At 42.4% G+C, this 16269-nt stretch overlaps 1 pseudogene; it reads right to left on the bottom strand.

Annotated features, from left to right (window-relative positions):
- The window catches only part of LOC133248649 (FUN14 domain-containing protein 1-like), a 28398-nt pseudogene that overhangs the window by 7078 nt on the left and 5051 nt on the right, over window positions 1–16269 (bottom strand).

The following is a 16269-nucleotide window of genomic DNA, read 5'->3' as shown; positions in this document are numbered from 1 at the left end:
TGCTCAGCAACCTCACCAATACTTGGTATTATAAGAAGAATTTTTTATTTGAGCCAATCTGGTGGATATCTAATAGTATCTTATTGTGGCTTTAATTTACAGCTAATAATTTAACTTGCAATTAGTGAAATGATACACTTCTGTCCATTTGGTTTTTATACTTGGCTACCCTCATAGATATGGTCTGCTGGAGCTGAAAATCCCTTCTCATTCCCTTATCTTTTCATAAAAGAGAATCTAGAAAGCAAATAAGTATCTACCTACATTTCCCAGGTTCTGCATACAAATTAGATTCCATCCAGAAGATATGTGCATGAAAGATTTGGAAGGCAGAGCAGAGGGACCACCTTTCTCTACTTTCAGTGATGAATTTATCTTTGTGAAAGGAGGTGTGATAAAGAATGAATTGACTGAGGCTTCTGCTCCCCTCAGTTCAGTCAGTTCAGTCGCTCAGTCGTGTCCTACTCTTTGCGGCCCCATGAACTGCAGCACGCCAGGCCTCCCTGTCCATCACCAACTTCCAGAGTCCACCCAAACCCATGTCTGTCGAGTCGGTGATGCCATCCAGCCATCTCATCCTCTGTCGTCCCCTTCTCCTCCTGCCCTCAATCTTTCCCAGCATCCGGGTCTTTTCAAATGAGTCAGCTCTTTGCATCAGGTGGCCAGAGCATTGGAGTTTCAGCTTCAACATCAGTCCTTCCAATGAACACCCAGGACTGATCTCCTCTAGGATGGACTGGTTGGATCTCCTTGCAGTCCAAGGGACTCTCAAGAGTCTTCTCCAACACCACAGTTCAAAAGCATCAATTCTTTGGCGCTCAGCTTTCTTCTCAGTCTAACTCTCACATCCATACATGACCACTGGAAAAACTTGACTAGACGGACCTTTGTGGGCAAAGTAATGTGTCTGCTTTTTAATATACTGTCTAGGTTGGTCATAACTTTCCTTCCAAGGAGCAAGTGTCTTTTAATTTTATGGCTGCAGTTAACATCTGCAGTGATTTTGGAGCCCAGAAAAATAAAGTCAGCCACGGTTTCCACTGTTTCCTCACTTGTTTGCCATGAAGTGATGGGACCAGATGCCATGATCTTAGTTTTCTGAATGTTGAGCTTTAAGCCAACTTTTTCACTCTCCTCTTTCACTTTCATCAAGAGGCTCTTTAGTTCTTCTTCACTTTCTGCCATAACAGTGGTGTCATCTGCATATCTGAGGTTATTGATATTTCTCCTAGCAATATTGATTCCAGCTTGTGCTTCCTCCAGCCCAGCGTTTCTCATGATGTACTCTGCATATAAGTTAAATAAGCAAGGCGACAATATACAGCCTTGACGTACTCCTTTTCCTATTTGTAACCAGTCTGTTGTTCCATGTCCAGTTCTAACTGTTGCTTCCTGACCTAGCCCATTCAGTAATTTGCAAGGACTTAGTTCCTTGATTTCTTCCTGTTTAAAATCCCTAGGGAGATTTTTTTTTCCAGTCCTGAATCCTAACTCATACAATGACTCTTATACATCACATAATCTAAGATGATATCAAAGGTAAGAAGCATCATTATTTTACTGAATTAAGAAAGCCATTACTGCAATTAAACTAAGACAAATACTTTATTGACACAGAAATTTTTGCTATCTATTTAAAGAACTAGTTCAGATTTCAGACATAGGTTTTATAGTTTATTACTCATGTATTCATTAGAAAAAAATAGGAAATTCCCTGACAGTCCAGTGGTTAGGAATCCACACTTTCACTCCCAAGGGCCTGGGTTCCATCCGTGGTTGGAGAACTAAGATTCCACAAGCTGCACGGTGCAGCAAGTAAAGAAAATATATATATAAGGGAAATAAATGAATTAAGGCACTTCTAAAACTTCTTCACCTTTGGAGTCCATATATTCTGAATGCTTTTTAAATGCCATGCATTTGCACGGAATGGCATCCTCTGTGATCTCAAGGGCATTTCCTAAGAGTGCCCCGCATGGGATCCAGAATTTGTTCAATGTTGCTGTTACACTTCTTAACTAAAGAATTCCTATACCATGCACCACTAATAAAAATTTGAATTCCCAAACTGGCATGAAGAGAGGCAAAAAAAAAATTATATATATATACACACACACACATATATATATCATAGGAGAATGTGTTTTTGATATGTTGCAATTGTTTTCCAGACCAGAACCCAGACCAAGACAAACTTCTTTGTTCTTTCCCTTTACTAAGGAGCAGATATATTAGTTGCAGTATAGTTGTTTTATAATTTTTTTCAGGGAGCAGATATTTTTTCTACTCTTCCTTTTTATCTGGGCCAAATTTTGATTCCTATTCTAATAGGACCATTAAAATCCTAAAAAAAATAAAATAACAATAGTGGGTATTGACTGGAGAAATGGAATACAAATTACTTAATCTAATTAAACATATCAAATTGGAAGAAATAAGCAAACCTAAATAAATCTAAAGTTTATATTTGTTCCTGTATTTATAATATTTATTTATATTCCTGTATTTATAATATTTTAAAATTAACATTCTGATTGGTGTTTAACTTTAAGAACAAAACAAACAGAAAAAAAACAATCCTTTGATTACCAGAATCAGCAATCACTCCTAAATACACTGTAGAAGAAGCTTCAGGCTCAGTTCTCACATTTATGGTTCAAGTTTTCAGTTCTCTTCTTATTTTTGGTCCCTTAGGAGAATTTTCTTTCTAACAAGTTCAGCTATATGTAGTTTTTTAATTTATATTTTATCCAGTATTTCTAAGTGGTTTATAGTAAAGCATTTTTACTTGCTATAATTCTGGAAAGAAAAGCCCATTTCATTAATATATTCTACAAAATTTCCATTTAACAAATGAGAAAATTAAGTCTCAAGGAGATTAAATCATTTCCCAAAGCTTACACAGATAACAAATGGTAGAACCAAGTTTAAACCTGAAGTCTTGAACTTCCTTGTTGACTCAGTGGATAAGAATCTGCCTGCCAAAGCAAGGGACACGGGTTTTATCCCTAGTTGGGGAAGATTTCACATGCCTCGGAGCAACTAAGCCCTTGCACCACAGCTACTAAGCCCACACGCTCAATAAAATTTCTAGAAGAGAACATAGGCAAAACATTCTCTGATGTAAATCATAGCAATGTTTTCTTAAGCTATTCTCCCAAAATGATGGAAATAAAAACAAAAATAAACAAAAGCTAATCAAACTTATAAGCTTTTGCACAGCAAAGGAAACTATCAACAAAATGAAAAGACAACCTACGGACTTGGGGAAAATATTTGCAAATGATGAAACCAAAAGAGCTTAATTTTCAAAATAGGCCAACAGGTAAAACAAGTCCATACCGGAAAAAAAAAAAACAAAACCAAACAACCCAATCAAAAAATAAGCAAAAGAACCTAAATAGACATTTCTCCAAAGAAGACATACAAATGGCCAGTTAGGCATATGAAAAGATGCTCAACATTGTTAATTGTTAGAGAAACACAAATCAAAACTACAATAAGGTACCACCTCACACTGGTCAGAATGGTCATCATTAAGAAGTTTACAAATAATAAATCCTGGGACTTCCCTTGTGGTCCAGTGGTTAAGAATCCACCTGCCAATGCCGGGGACACGAGTTTGATCCCTGGTCCAGGAAGATTCCACATGCAGTGGGACAACTAAGCCCGAGCGCCACAGCTATTGAGCCCATGCTCTAGAACCTGACAGCCCCAACTCCTGAAGCCTGAACCATCTAGAGCTTGTGCTCACAACAAGAGTAGCCACCACAATGAGGAACCCTCTCATTGCAACTAGAGAGTAGCCTCTGCTCGCTACAACTAGAAAAAGCCCACACGTAGCAACAAAGACCCTGCACAGCCAAACATAAATAAATAAATTTTTAAAAATACATGCTGGAGAGAGTGTGGAGCAAAGGGAACTCTCCTGCACTGTTGGTGGGAATGTAAACTGGTGCAGCCAATATGGAAAACAGTATAGAGGTTCCTTAAAAAACGAAAAATGGAGTTGCCATATGATCCAGCAATCCCACTCCTGGGCATTTATCTGGAGAAAAAGCTAATTCAAAAAGATACATTCACCTCAGTGTTCATAGCAGTACTATTTACAAGAGCAAAGACATGGAACTAACCTTACTGTCCACCAACAAGTGAACAGATAAAGAAGATGTATACACAACAGAATACTATTCGACCATAAAAAAGATTGAAATAATGCTACTTGCTGCATCATGAATAGACCGAGAGATTATCATCCAAAGTGAACTAAGTCAGAAAGAGAAACAGAAATGCCCTATGATATCACTTATATATGGAATCTGAAATATGACACAAATGAATTTGTTATAAAACAGAAGCAGACTCACAGACATAGAAAACAAATTTATGGTTGCCAAAGGAGAAAGCGGGTGAGGGAAGATAAAGCAGGAGTTTAAGATTAGCAGATATAAACTACTATATATAAAATAAATAAACAGCAAAGTCCTACTATACAGCACAAGGAATTATGTTCAATATCCTGTGATAAACCATAAAGGAAAGAACACAAAAAAAGACTATATATATAAAACTGCATAACTTTGCTGTACACCAGAAACTAACGCAACACTGTAAATCAACTACAATTAAAAAATTTTTTAGAACAAAAAACAAACCACAGTGGAACGTTGATGAATTTTTGAATGTTCTATTTTTAAAACTAGACTTCTGGAGACTTCCCTGGTGGTCCAGTGGTTAAGAATCTGCCTTGCAATGCAAGGACACAGGTTTGATCCCTGTTGGGGGAACTAAGATCCCATCTGCCTCAGGCAACTAGGCCAGTGTGCTGCGAATAGAGGGCCTGCAAACCACAGCGAAATATCCTGCATGACACAACAGAGAGTCTGCAACTATGACCTGATGCAGCCAAATGAATTAAAATAAATAAAATTATTCAAAAATAGACTTCTGGGCTTGAAAGCCACCTTAAAAGGGCATCTTGTCCATCCCCCTGCCTCCAGGCAGAACCACCCTCCAACCATTATTCACAGTTTTTGCTAGATGATAATTTCCCTGGGATCTAAGGTGCTACAGAAGACAAACTATAAATCCTTTTAGTCGAGCTCAGGCTTAGTGAGTCTCCCTGGCAGGGTTTTCTCCCGTGTCTGAACTCATTCTCTCCTTGTGCACCTTCAGTCATTCCTATTCACCGGGGAGAGACCAAAGAGCTTTCCTTGTCCTCTTTAAAATAGCATCTCTGCCCTCTCCCCAATACCCAGTAACTGCAACTGCAAGCCCCTATTGAATCACTCAGATCCTTTAAGCTTTCCCTTCTTTCTTCCATTTGGGTCATGAATTTTTTTCTTAGCTATTACTCCTGGTGAGTTATCTCCCATTAATGATGCTGACATACAGAACACAGATAAAGTACTATATAAATGCTAAGTAATCACACAGGCTTAGCTTGTGATACAGGTTATCTCAGACTGTTGTGTTATGGGATCAGCCCCCTGCTGACATTCAGGATGAAGTTTACCAGCTGCAGACTTTATTTATTTATTTATTTGCAATGGAATATTATGGCAAGTGCCAGGGCTCTAATAGGAGCCTTCAAAAAAAGAGTGTGCTATTATTTGCTGGTCTGTATGTTTGACATGCATAAGTGTGTGGATCTTTAAAGTATGCTAATAGGTTTTCAGAATGTGGCTGCTCTGGGAGACCAGAGCAAAGTCTTTGTGTTCAGTATTAATCAGGATAAAGGTACAGAGAGATCCAGAGAGAAGAGGGCCTGAACACCAATTCTGGAGGAAACGGGCACACATCCATAACACAGACACTCAATCTGCTTAAAATGTTAAAAAAAAAAAAAATGTTTTGACTACATAGTGCCAAATGGCCAACATAACTGATTTTTCATTGACTTAACTAAAGCATTCCATTGTGTAACTGCAGTCAATCTCCAACATTTGGGCAGAACAAGTGACTATAGACCTATTCATTCTCACGTTCATTATGTGACACCAATGCAGCTGTTAAAAAATGAAACTTTCAGTCATTAACCCCTTACAATATCAAAAGTCCTCACAATATCAAAAAATTAAAATTTTGTCATTAGAAAACAGAACTAAAAATTTATTTGGGCATTTTGTGGACAACTATGGTCATCTTCGGAGAAAGCAATGGCACCCTTACTCCAGTACGTTTGCCTGCAAAATCCCATGGACGGAGGAGCCTGGTGGGTTGCAGTCCATGGGGTCGCTAAGAGTCGGACACGACTGAGTGACTTCACTTTGACTTTTCACTTTCATGCACTGGAGAAGGAAATGGCAACCCACTCCAGTGTTCTTGACTGGAGAATCCCAGGGACGGGGGAGCCTGGTGGGCTGCCATCTATGGGGTCGCACAGAGTCGGACACGACTGAAGCGACTTAGCAGCAGCAGCAGCAGCATGGTCATCTTCTGATCTTCTTTTTCACCAAACTTTCTGGCCATTTGGATAACACTACATATGTGATATATGTGTATTCTGACTATATCTAAGAGGAAGCTTAGATTTTATAAACAACTTTCACACTTAATGGATGAAGAAACAGAGTCAGAGAGAAAGTAGCTTACCAAAGGACAGTCTGCTATTAGGTGATAGGTATGGACTAATAATTCATATATTTTTATTCCTACAGGATTCAGTGCACTTTCCTCTATAGCACACATGCTAGTGGCAGTGAGATAGTGGACTAATTTGTTGTAGTTCGTTCAAAAAAAATTAAGCAGTATGTTGCTTGAAGTAGTTGGTTAGCTGATATTCTTTCTTATAGACAAAAAAAATAGATAAGATGATTTAAACACCATTTAAACTCTACTGTTCTCTTAATTTTTTCTATAGTATACGAAATGGGTAGCAGTTAATAGCACTTGTGTCTCTGTGTGGATCTGAAATGGTGTATCTCCATATATGTGCTTTTCTAATACAGATATATATATATTAGAAACACATATAAATATATATATATATATATGAGTGTTATTCAGCATGTGTGTGTGTGAAGGGGTCAGTGCTACACTTTCTTCCACGGGATATATGCTTCTCAAGCTCTCTCAGCAGTATGCCTGCTAATCTATTGCACTACTATATTTGTTGGTGCAGTTTCTGCATACTTTTTCTAAAGGATTCCAGAAGAAACACAATCAGAACATATAAAGACATGTACCTGTAGCCTTAAACACTCTGATGGAGACATACAGACAGGCACATGCTGCCACACATTCCTTAGCTCTTCCCTGGATGCTCCTGCAGTAGCTAGAAGATATTATTGCTACTTCAGGCTGGAACTGGGGAAGCAGCTTGCTTTTTCTGTTTATCCTCTGTTGCTGACCAAAGATGACTGCATTGCCCTCCTTTGCTTGGATTTTACTTCTTTCTGAAAGGTAGCCAGGGCAAAATCTTCCTCCCTTGTCAGCATTATGGCCACAAACACCTTTACCCAGAAATTCAAGTTTGGCCCATCTTTTCCTGCCAGCTTTATAATTCAACAGCTTCCTAGCCTCTTCTCCCATAACTTCCTGTTGCAAAATTTCTGTTCAACCAGACTCCTGCACTCTGCACATCAACACAGTCTCCAGTCTCTAAACTGCACAAGCCATTGCCCAACCTGGGGCACAAGCCGTTCCCCACATCTGCCCTCAGCCCCATCTCAGCTCTGAGCGTCGTCCCCTCCTTGAGGATTCCTCTCTGGCACATTCCTCCAGCCTCTCTTCAGCTCCCGCTCCTCCTCCTCCCTGTGCATGGACGTCTCTGTCACCTCTTCTGTCTCTCAGTCTTCTCATCTTTTTTTTTGCTAGGTCCTGAGCCCCTGTTCCACCTCCACGCACAGATTGGATAAGTCTCCCGCTGTGCAGGAACCCAGCCTCGCCTCTTGTGGTGTCCCCGCCCCCCGTGTGGGCAGTGCCTTGCTCTCCATAGGGGTGTTGATTGACAGACTGGCTAGGGTAGAAGCTCAGCCTTGATACCTCTCCTATCTCTTTTCCCAATTAATTTGATGCGTTTGGCATCCATTACTTGAGAGGTATTTTCGAGGAGGAGAGGAGTGCCAGAGGCTTTCCTCCTGTTATTTCCCTTCCCAAATAGACTAGTATTTCAACCTGACAGCTCCCAGCCAGTCCTCTGGTGATGGGGCACTAAGGGTTCACTTTCCTGATGTTTTCATTCTAAAGTCTTTGCCAGGGTCATGTTGTTGAAGTCTGCCAAGTGACAGCAGCCCCTGACCCTGCTACTGAATCCTACACATTTTACAGGTACTACCATTGTCAGAAAATTATAGAAGCCAACAGCAAAAAAGAGGGAAAAAAAGGGGTCTTGAGAGATCATCTTGGACATGCTCCTGTCTCTGGTCTAGTACTCATCGATTTCTGCTCAGGTAAATTAGAAAAGATCTAGTATTCAAAGTGATACACAAGGAAACTGGCTACATACTCTTCAATTCCTATTCCATTGTCTAACAGCCCTCACTGTATGTAAAACATGTTTCATTAAAGAGACCTGCGTCTTCTTTTGACTGAAAGTCCCTTCCCACTTTGGCTGTTCTCAGAAAGTGGAGGATAGTGAACATAGCTTACTGTACACTTGAAAGTGTGAATTAGAAGACTGGACATGATCCAGAGAAAATGGGCCAAGTGGCCATCCACAATGGATTATTCAGTCTTTAACCCAATCTGCCATTATTTCCAAAGACCAGGCTACTTTCCAGACTGTTTTAGTTGCTCTCTGTAGACATCTGAAATCCCTCCGTGCTGACAATTGTAAGCAGGTTTCTTAGGTGGTAAGAAATGGTAGGCAAGATTTCAATGCCTTTTGTCTACCTACATCCCACTCTATAGCTCTTCCCCTAGAGCAGGCTCAGAGAATGCCACTTAATAAAATGCACACTTAAAAGGTCTCTGTTATGCCAAGCAACTGTTCCTAAGCAGGAAGAAAATGTCATCTGGTTAATCCATCCACTCACTACAATATATCTAGATATTTTGAAATAACCCAATGAAGGGTTGAAGTTTTCCTTTATCAGCATGTAGACAGCCCTAAAAACTTATAGCCAAGCAGGATCCACATATAAAGTAAACTGTATCATTAACACTTCTGCACTTGGCATGCTGTTGCTGGACAGGCTTTCTCCCCACCTGGTGACACCAAGGCTGGCCTGAATGGCTTGGCACTGGCTATAAAGAGGGATGCCAGTATCTCAAAAATGCCAGAGTCTGGCAGGCATTTTAACTATCAGACAACTGCTGTGATTTCCATAAAAGAAGTAAAATGCAAAACAGAACTGCAGAGAGGAAAGGGCTCAGTTCCTAATATTGGAAAGGGCCAAAAACCAGGAATTCATTCTCTGAGAGTGAGCCTAGTCTACAATCTAGGCAAGAGAATGGGAGAAGTTTGGGTGAATTAATTCAAAACAATGTATTCTCGTTACCTTTGGAGAAATGCTTACATACCAGCCATTTTTGCAGGAGACCAGTGGGGGCCATTTCTACAAAACCTAGTGAAAGAATAGTGATTCTTTACTCAAATTTGGAAACACATCAAACTAATAATTCAGAAAATCTACTTAAAAATCATAAATTGTCTAGACCTCCACTCTCTATATATCCAATTAAGTAACTAATGGCCAAAGTTCTGCTTCATTTGGTGCTATGTACCACTACAGTAGCCCTAATCTGGTTAGTTTATCTAAACTCAAAGTCACTGGACATTGTTCAAACCAATCCCCCACTGTCTCCACCTCTCAAACCACTAGCTGATCTGAAACAGCAGGTGAGGATAGGGGGAGGGAAAAACTCAATGCTAAGTAATAAGTCAAAACTACCCCCTCCTTCCCTCTACAGGCATCTAGACTGAAGCAATCCTGAATTAGGGAGAGGAAAAGATATCACATTAAATCAAACTCAGTGCCTTGAAGATACACCAGACTGAATATTCTAATTACAGATTTGAAATTGTATATATGACTTGAAGTTGTTTTCAGACTGTCACCTAAGAAGAGGCAGAAGAATCTTGGAGCCTCTTGGAGTTTTAATCCCAATAAAGGTGACCTAACATCCATTGACATTTATAAGGGACGATTTTGTTTTTAAAGAACATGTTAGTCAATAATAAAATCCAAAATGTACAGTGGATCAAACACAATAGGTTATTTCTCCCTTGGGTAAAGTCCTAGGCAAATGATACCTGCCAGTGGGCAGTTCTCCACTGTTCCCTAGGGCCTCAAGATTAGCATTAAACAGAAGAAGGAGACAGAAAGCATTGGGGGAGGGGATGGGGGCACATCCACTTATTAAAAGCTTTGGCTAGAAAATGGCATTTCATTAACAAAAACTTGGTCACGTGGCCACATCAAAATGCAAAGGAAGCTGGGGAATGTAGTCCAGCTGTGAAGAGCTACCAGATTTGGGGGAAATAATTGCTATAGAGACCAACCTGGAAAATCCTCAAGAAGAACCAATGGTTCTACAGCACCTTTGTAAGAATACTTCTTTCTACAAAAGGAAGAGCATCACTCTCCAAAGAGATCTTTTTTCCCAGATGGCCTGTGTTGGTGAATGGGGTAGAGAAAAGATAAGGAGGAAAAGAGAGGACTCCTGTGAAAGAACAGAGGGTACTGCAATCAGGTGGCCATGAAGATGGACTGGGTCCTGCAGCTTGCCTGCCCAGACCTTCCACTCACAAGAGACCGGGTTCTTCTCCCATGGAACTTCTGGCCTCTTGTGTAATGAAGATGTGCCTAAAACCCCTAGGTCTTGGGAAGTGTGGAAGGGAACACAACCCTAAAAAACTTTTTGTTATTGAAAAGAATCCAATAAAACTTAACCCTGGACACAGAGGCCATAAAAATCCAGTGAAAGCAGAAGAACTGCCTGGTCTCTCAACCCTAAACAAAATCATATTTTACACGAGGGTAATTCCAAAACTGGATTTAAGTTTTTTTTTTTTTTTTTAATGCTTCATTCTGGTAGGATCAGAAGACACATCTGGCAGAGATGAGGTCATCTCAAGAGGAGTTTGAATATTTACAATTAAAAACAAAAAAAACTTGCCTCTCTTGGCGTCTCACTCCTCATGGGAAGCAAACAGCTTCTTCACTGGATTTATCACCTAAGGCAAAGTTTCCAGCAACTTGTTATCTAAATTTCAGGCCTCTGGCTTGCTATTAAAAATAAAAGGGCATCTCCGTTCTTCACTAGATGTTCCATTCTGCAGAGACACTCATTACCTTATTCATGTATGTGTGAAGAGAACGTTTTCCTGTTCCCCTAGTTTCACCGGAGTTTTACGTTAAGCACCCTTCCCCGCTAGGTTTCTTGAAATAATCTGGAAGTCACGCAGGAAAAGCACACTGAGGAAGACGGGTCTGTCAAATCCCAAAGCAAAGAGCAGCGGAGGCTTTCTAAGTAAAATGAAACAGACTTAGGGAGGAAAGAATTCGTTGCTGCTGCTACTGCTACGTCGCTTCAGTCGTGTCCGACTCTGTGCGACCCCATAGACGGCAGCCCACCAGGCCCCGCCGTCTCTGGGATTCTCTAGGCAAGAACACTGGAGTGGGTTGCCATTTCCTTCTCCAATGCATGAAAGTGAAAAGTGAAAGTGAAGTCGCTCAGTCGTGTCCGACTCTTAGCGACCCCATGGACTGCAGCCTACCAGGCTCCTCCGTCCATGGGATTTTCCAGGCAAGAGTACTGGAGTGGGGTGCCATTGCCTTAGTGGGTTGAATTTACTCCGGGTCCCCGCAACGCCGTGAAGGAGTAGAACGTCGGTTCTGGGAGTTTCAAAGCTGCGAAGTGAGGTCTTTGGAGGCGTCCGGGATCCGAAGGCGTGGAGGATCTGGGGTTCCCGGCGCAGCACCCCGCGGAGGCGGGAGATGAGTACCCGCCTGCAGCGGCCGAAGCTTGCACACTGCCTGGACAAGGAGGTGAACTTCTGGAAAACGGTTTTGAGGAGCGATCAGTCCTGGAAAGGCAAATGCGGTTAAGTGATTCGGTCCCCTGCAGTGGAGGTGCTTCGGCCTCGGCTTCTGGGAAGGGCGGGAGGCGCTGGGCGGATGCCGGGCCCTAGTGAAGCGCCCATACACACAAGGTCCGCTAGGAAGTTTGAAAACACGTTTCTCCCCATTCGAGGATTTTTTTTTTCCTTTTCTTTAAATCTGTTCCCCTCAAAAAAACAAAGATGTGAATGGGTAGATGCCACCTGGTCTGGGAACTGAGGTTGTGACTCGGGCAGATTTCGTTTGGTTCAGGCTGAGAAGAAAAGGGTCTCCAGGCCCCAGGCTGGGAGCGTGGGACGTCTGTCTGAAATGGTGCAAACCGTCTGAGGCTCCTTCGAGAGGGGCGCGCGACCCCAGCTGCCCAAAGACTCAGGAGGTTCCATGGAAGCAGGCGTCGGGACCGCTGGATCCCAGATCCCCGTGGGGGAGTCACAGCCCGCACCCCTCGAAGTCACCGCCCGGAAGGCGCGGGTCAGCACACGAGGCCGCAGGGCGGAAAGGGGAAGGATTCTCCTGCTCAACTGCGGCCATTCTCTCCGCCTGATTTCATCAGTTCTCCAGGGAAGATGAGGAAGCTGCTGGGGAATTAGATAGGAAGACAAGATTCGCGAGCAATTTGAAAGGCCCTGGGAGAGAAAAAAAAATTAAATAATTCGGCTGAAGTTTAAATAAAGGTCTGGAGCGAGATTATGACCCCGCCGGCTTTTCCACTGAAGACCCTCCCCCATTAGTCTGTACCGCCTGAGCTCGCTCCGTCAGGAAAAGGTGCCTTTTCGGCCTTGAGATGGGGGACTCTCCCCCACAGTTTTAGATTCTCGAAACTGAAGCTACCTTGTCATCAAGGCAGATTTTGAAATTTCACAGGTATGTTTCCTATTCAAATAGCATGGCCCACATTCTCCAGGTTCACCGTGTGGGGCGGGTCATAGACGCAAGGTTGTCCGTGGACGGTGCGTGGGGAGGGCAGTACTAGAAAGCATCATCGCGATGAAATCCTGAAAACATTCTCACAACTCCTCCTCTCACCTTTGGATTGATTATTTGTGTAATTTAGGAAGAGGAGAATTCTAATTGCTTGTGGAGACTCTCCTGGATGGAGAAGAAAAAGAGAGAGAGAAAAAAAAGGAAAATCTAATAGAGACCAGAGCAGTGTGCTCCACAATGGTGGAACGGGTCCTTTGTGCATTTTTCCTGGCTTAAAAGGACAGAATCTGCCTTTCCAGGGCACCAGTTCCTCTAAGGATATGGCTTCTGCTGCGATGAAAGGCATAGAACTAGACACATTTGTCAGAATGCATATATGATATAGATATGAAAGAGAAAGTGAGCAAGAGGGAGAGAAAACATGGGTTTTCTCCTTATGTCAATGAAAAACATATTTCTTGGACCTCCAGGGTTTTTTCCAGGTTGATCACAGCTGGGTAGGGCTAGCCCCCTCCACAAAACCCTTAGGCTGAATGCAATCGCAAAGTGAATTTGGGGCATCAACCCACTTGAACTGGTACATTCAGATCCATATTCCAAACTGGGCAAAACATCTGAGAGATTCCTGCCCGGCTCAGAGCCTAAGGAGTGAGCCTTGAGAGGCCAGCATGCAGAAGGGAAGGAAGTCTCTTCTGTTTGTACCCAGACAGCCAGAATCCAGGGACTAATGGAGCAGTCATTTTGAGGGAAGAAGGGATGGGACTGTTCTTTCTTCTTCCTAGGACAAATACATTTGGGAAACTTTTTTTCCGCCCAAGAATGAGGAGGCTAAACTTTAAAAGGTAGTGAGCCTGTTCTTCTTACTGGCAGTGTTTGATAAGAGAAGTTTGCCACTGCTTATGAGCCTGCCCCTGCCATTTGAAGGACAGTATTCTAAAGAAAAAACTTAGTATTCAGATATTTGTAGGCCTATAGTATATATGCACTAGGTTTAGAAGTACAACTGAAACATATCCAGTTGGAGGGGATATTGTCTTCGTGAATTTCTACATGAACGCATGCATGACTGTGCCACTTCATACATATTATATAAGCAGATGGTGACAAATATGTAAATAAGCAAATGGCAACAAATACACAGCCACCCAGAATTTAATACCAAGATCCCTAACATCTGAATAATTTGCTTTCTTCCTTTACCCTAAGGCAAATTAACATTTAGGAAGCTTTGCAGAAGTCTGTTCTCAGGGCTTCTCTGCCTCTGGCCTCCAGCCTTTCCACCCACCCATCCACCCACCCACTTAACCCCACTTTTTTTTTTTTAAACCAGGGATTCTCTCAACTCTTTGGGAGAAATCTTTGTAAGTGTATGATTTTTTTAGAAGACCACTTTCCTACCCCAAGACTGGACACAGGGCATAGAGAATAAGGGGAGGGGTTTCTTTCTCTATTTAGGAGGTACCCTTTCCACAGGAGCAGGCAGGCAGACAGAAAAAGGCAAAGGAAAGCTGGCTGATTCTTGGACATGGCAGTGGTGGTTATCAACAAAAAATCCACAGTTAGGATGCGTCCCTTCAAATAAGCACAGGAACCCCTGGAGGCGCAGGGACCAACTTCCAGAACCATCAGATCGCAGCAGCACGCCCCAGCTTTCCAGGCACCCGCGCGGACCCGCGCCTCCCCACACGCCCAGAGCTCTCTGGGATCTCATTAGAGTCCGCTCTGCCCCACAGAGAAGTGTACTCACCGGTGTGCTCGGCCATCAGTGCCCACGAAGTGCACCCAAGTGCATCAGTCAGGATTACGGGTGTGAGTTGTGATTGTGACTGTCCCCTGGTTCTGCGCTGGCGCCACGGGAAGTGGAGCGGGAGCTTGCGGGCGCGTGCGCTCGTCCAGCTCTCCTCACGGCTCGGTCTTTGATGCTCCCGGGTGAAGCGGCTTTCGCCAAGCTTCAGTTTAGTCGGAGTTAGTGAAATCAAATACTAAATAATTATCATGTAAAAAACACAAAATCAGCCTGTTAAAATTAACGGAAGAGCTCTCGAAGTCTTGGGAGCAATCCACAAAGAAAAGAGAAAGGAATTAGATGCTGGTGCCGCGTTCCCGGCGGAGCCAGGCGGCAGTGATTGCTCTTACTGAGGGGACTAGCCATCCAGGTTCCAAAAGTGACCCAAATCTCCTAAAAATCTGTGCAGAGGGAAAAAATACTCTGAAAGAACAGTGCCAACGCCGGGACTCTGCCAAGTTTGGCTGGATGGCAATTTGGTTTCTGGCAGGCACATAATTCCGCTAAGTGATGGCTGGGGTGAAATGGGTCTGAGAATTATATACTGCAAAGTTCATCCTGGATATCATCAGACATGGTGTCTTTATTCTCTCTTAAATAGAAGGCTTTTAGCAAAATTGTTAACAAGCATTTCTGCCTACATACATGCCTGAATACCATCTCTGCTCAATAGCTGACTGCATCAGAGAAAACACTGGTGAAGGTGATTATCAAACCCATGTGTCTGTCTCAATGTTTTTACCCACCAAACCACAGGTCCACCAGACTCCCCACACACATCTCAGCACTGGCATAAAGACAATTAAAAGCTTGGCTTTCAATTTTAAAAAATTTTAAATGTGATTCTGTTGAGACATATTCAAGGGAAACATTATTAATTTTTTTTACAAAGAGTAACTAATTAGATGGAGATGGGTATCTGAGGGTATATATCTTATGTTAATATTTATCTAAAGTTCCCTTAACATCTAACAAATCATATATTACATATTTGTTTAGTGATGATAGGTCTATAATAGATGACAGAAATATATCTATAATACTTCTTTGGAGAGAAGTTCATTAATAAACCAAGCACTGAAAAAATTACTAGTGCTTCAAATCACAAATGCAGATTCTAGCAGAAAAAAGGTTGTCCTAAGTCCTCAGAGTAGGAGAGGAATTGCACAAGGTTTCCTTAACCCCTTAGAAATAGCATTTCTGTGGACATAAGGATGATCTTTTCTCCCATCCATTTGCTTACAGTGGTTCAGCTAAAGGAGAGAAGACCACCACTGTAGAGAGCTGGAGTCGGAGGATCCTCTTGGGGTCTCCCCAAGCTCAGATCCTGTGTTTCCCTTTCTTTCACCATCCTCAGCCTACCCCCACCAGCACCTCTGTCATGATCAACCTGTCTCCATGCTAGCATAATGCATAGCCATCGCCGTGCATGTTTCCCAGCCTGTGTACTATCCAACAGTATTCAAAAATCAGGACCCTACAGTCATGCTCCCCAGAAATGCTGAAAACCACCATGTGCAAGAAGTCTAAGGTGTTCTCTATACCTTGAAA

Source organism: Bos javanicus, chromosome 5 (assembly GCF_032452875.1).
Source record: "Bos javanicus breed banteng chromosome 5, ARS-OSU_banteng_1.0, whole genome shotgun sequence".
NCBI classification, from domain to species: Eukaryota; Metazoa; Chordata; class Mammalia; order Artiodactyla; family Bovidae; genus Bos; species Bos javanicus.
Note: the sequence above shows the minus strand (reverse complement) of the source record. Positions and strands in the feature narration are given on the sequence as shown.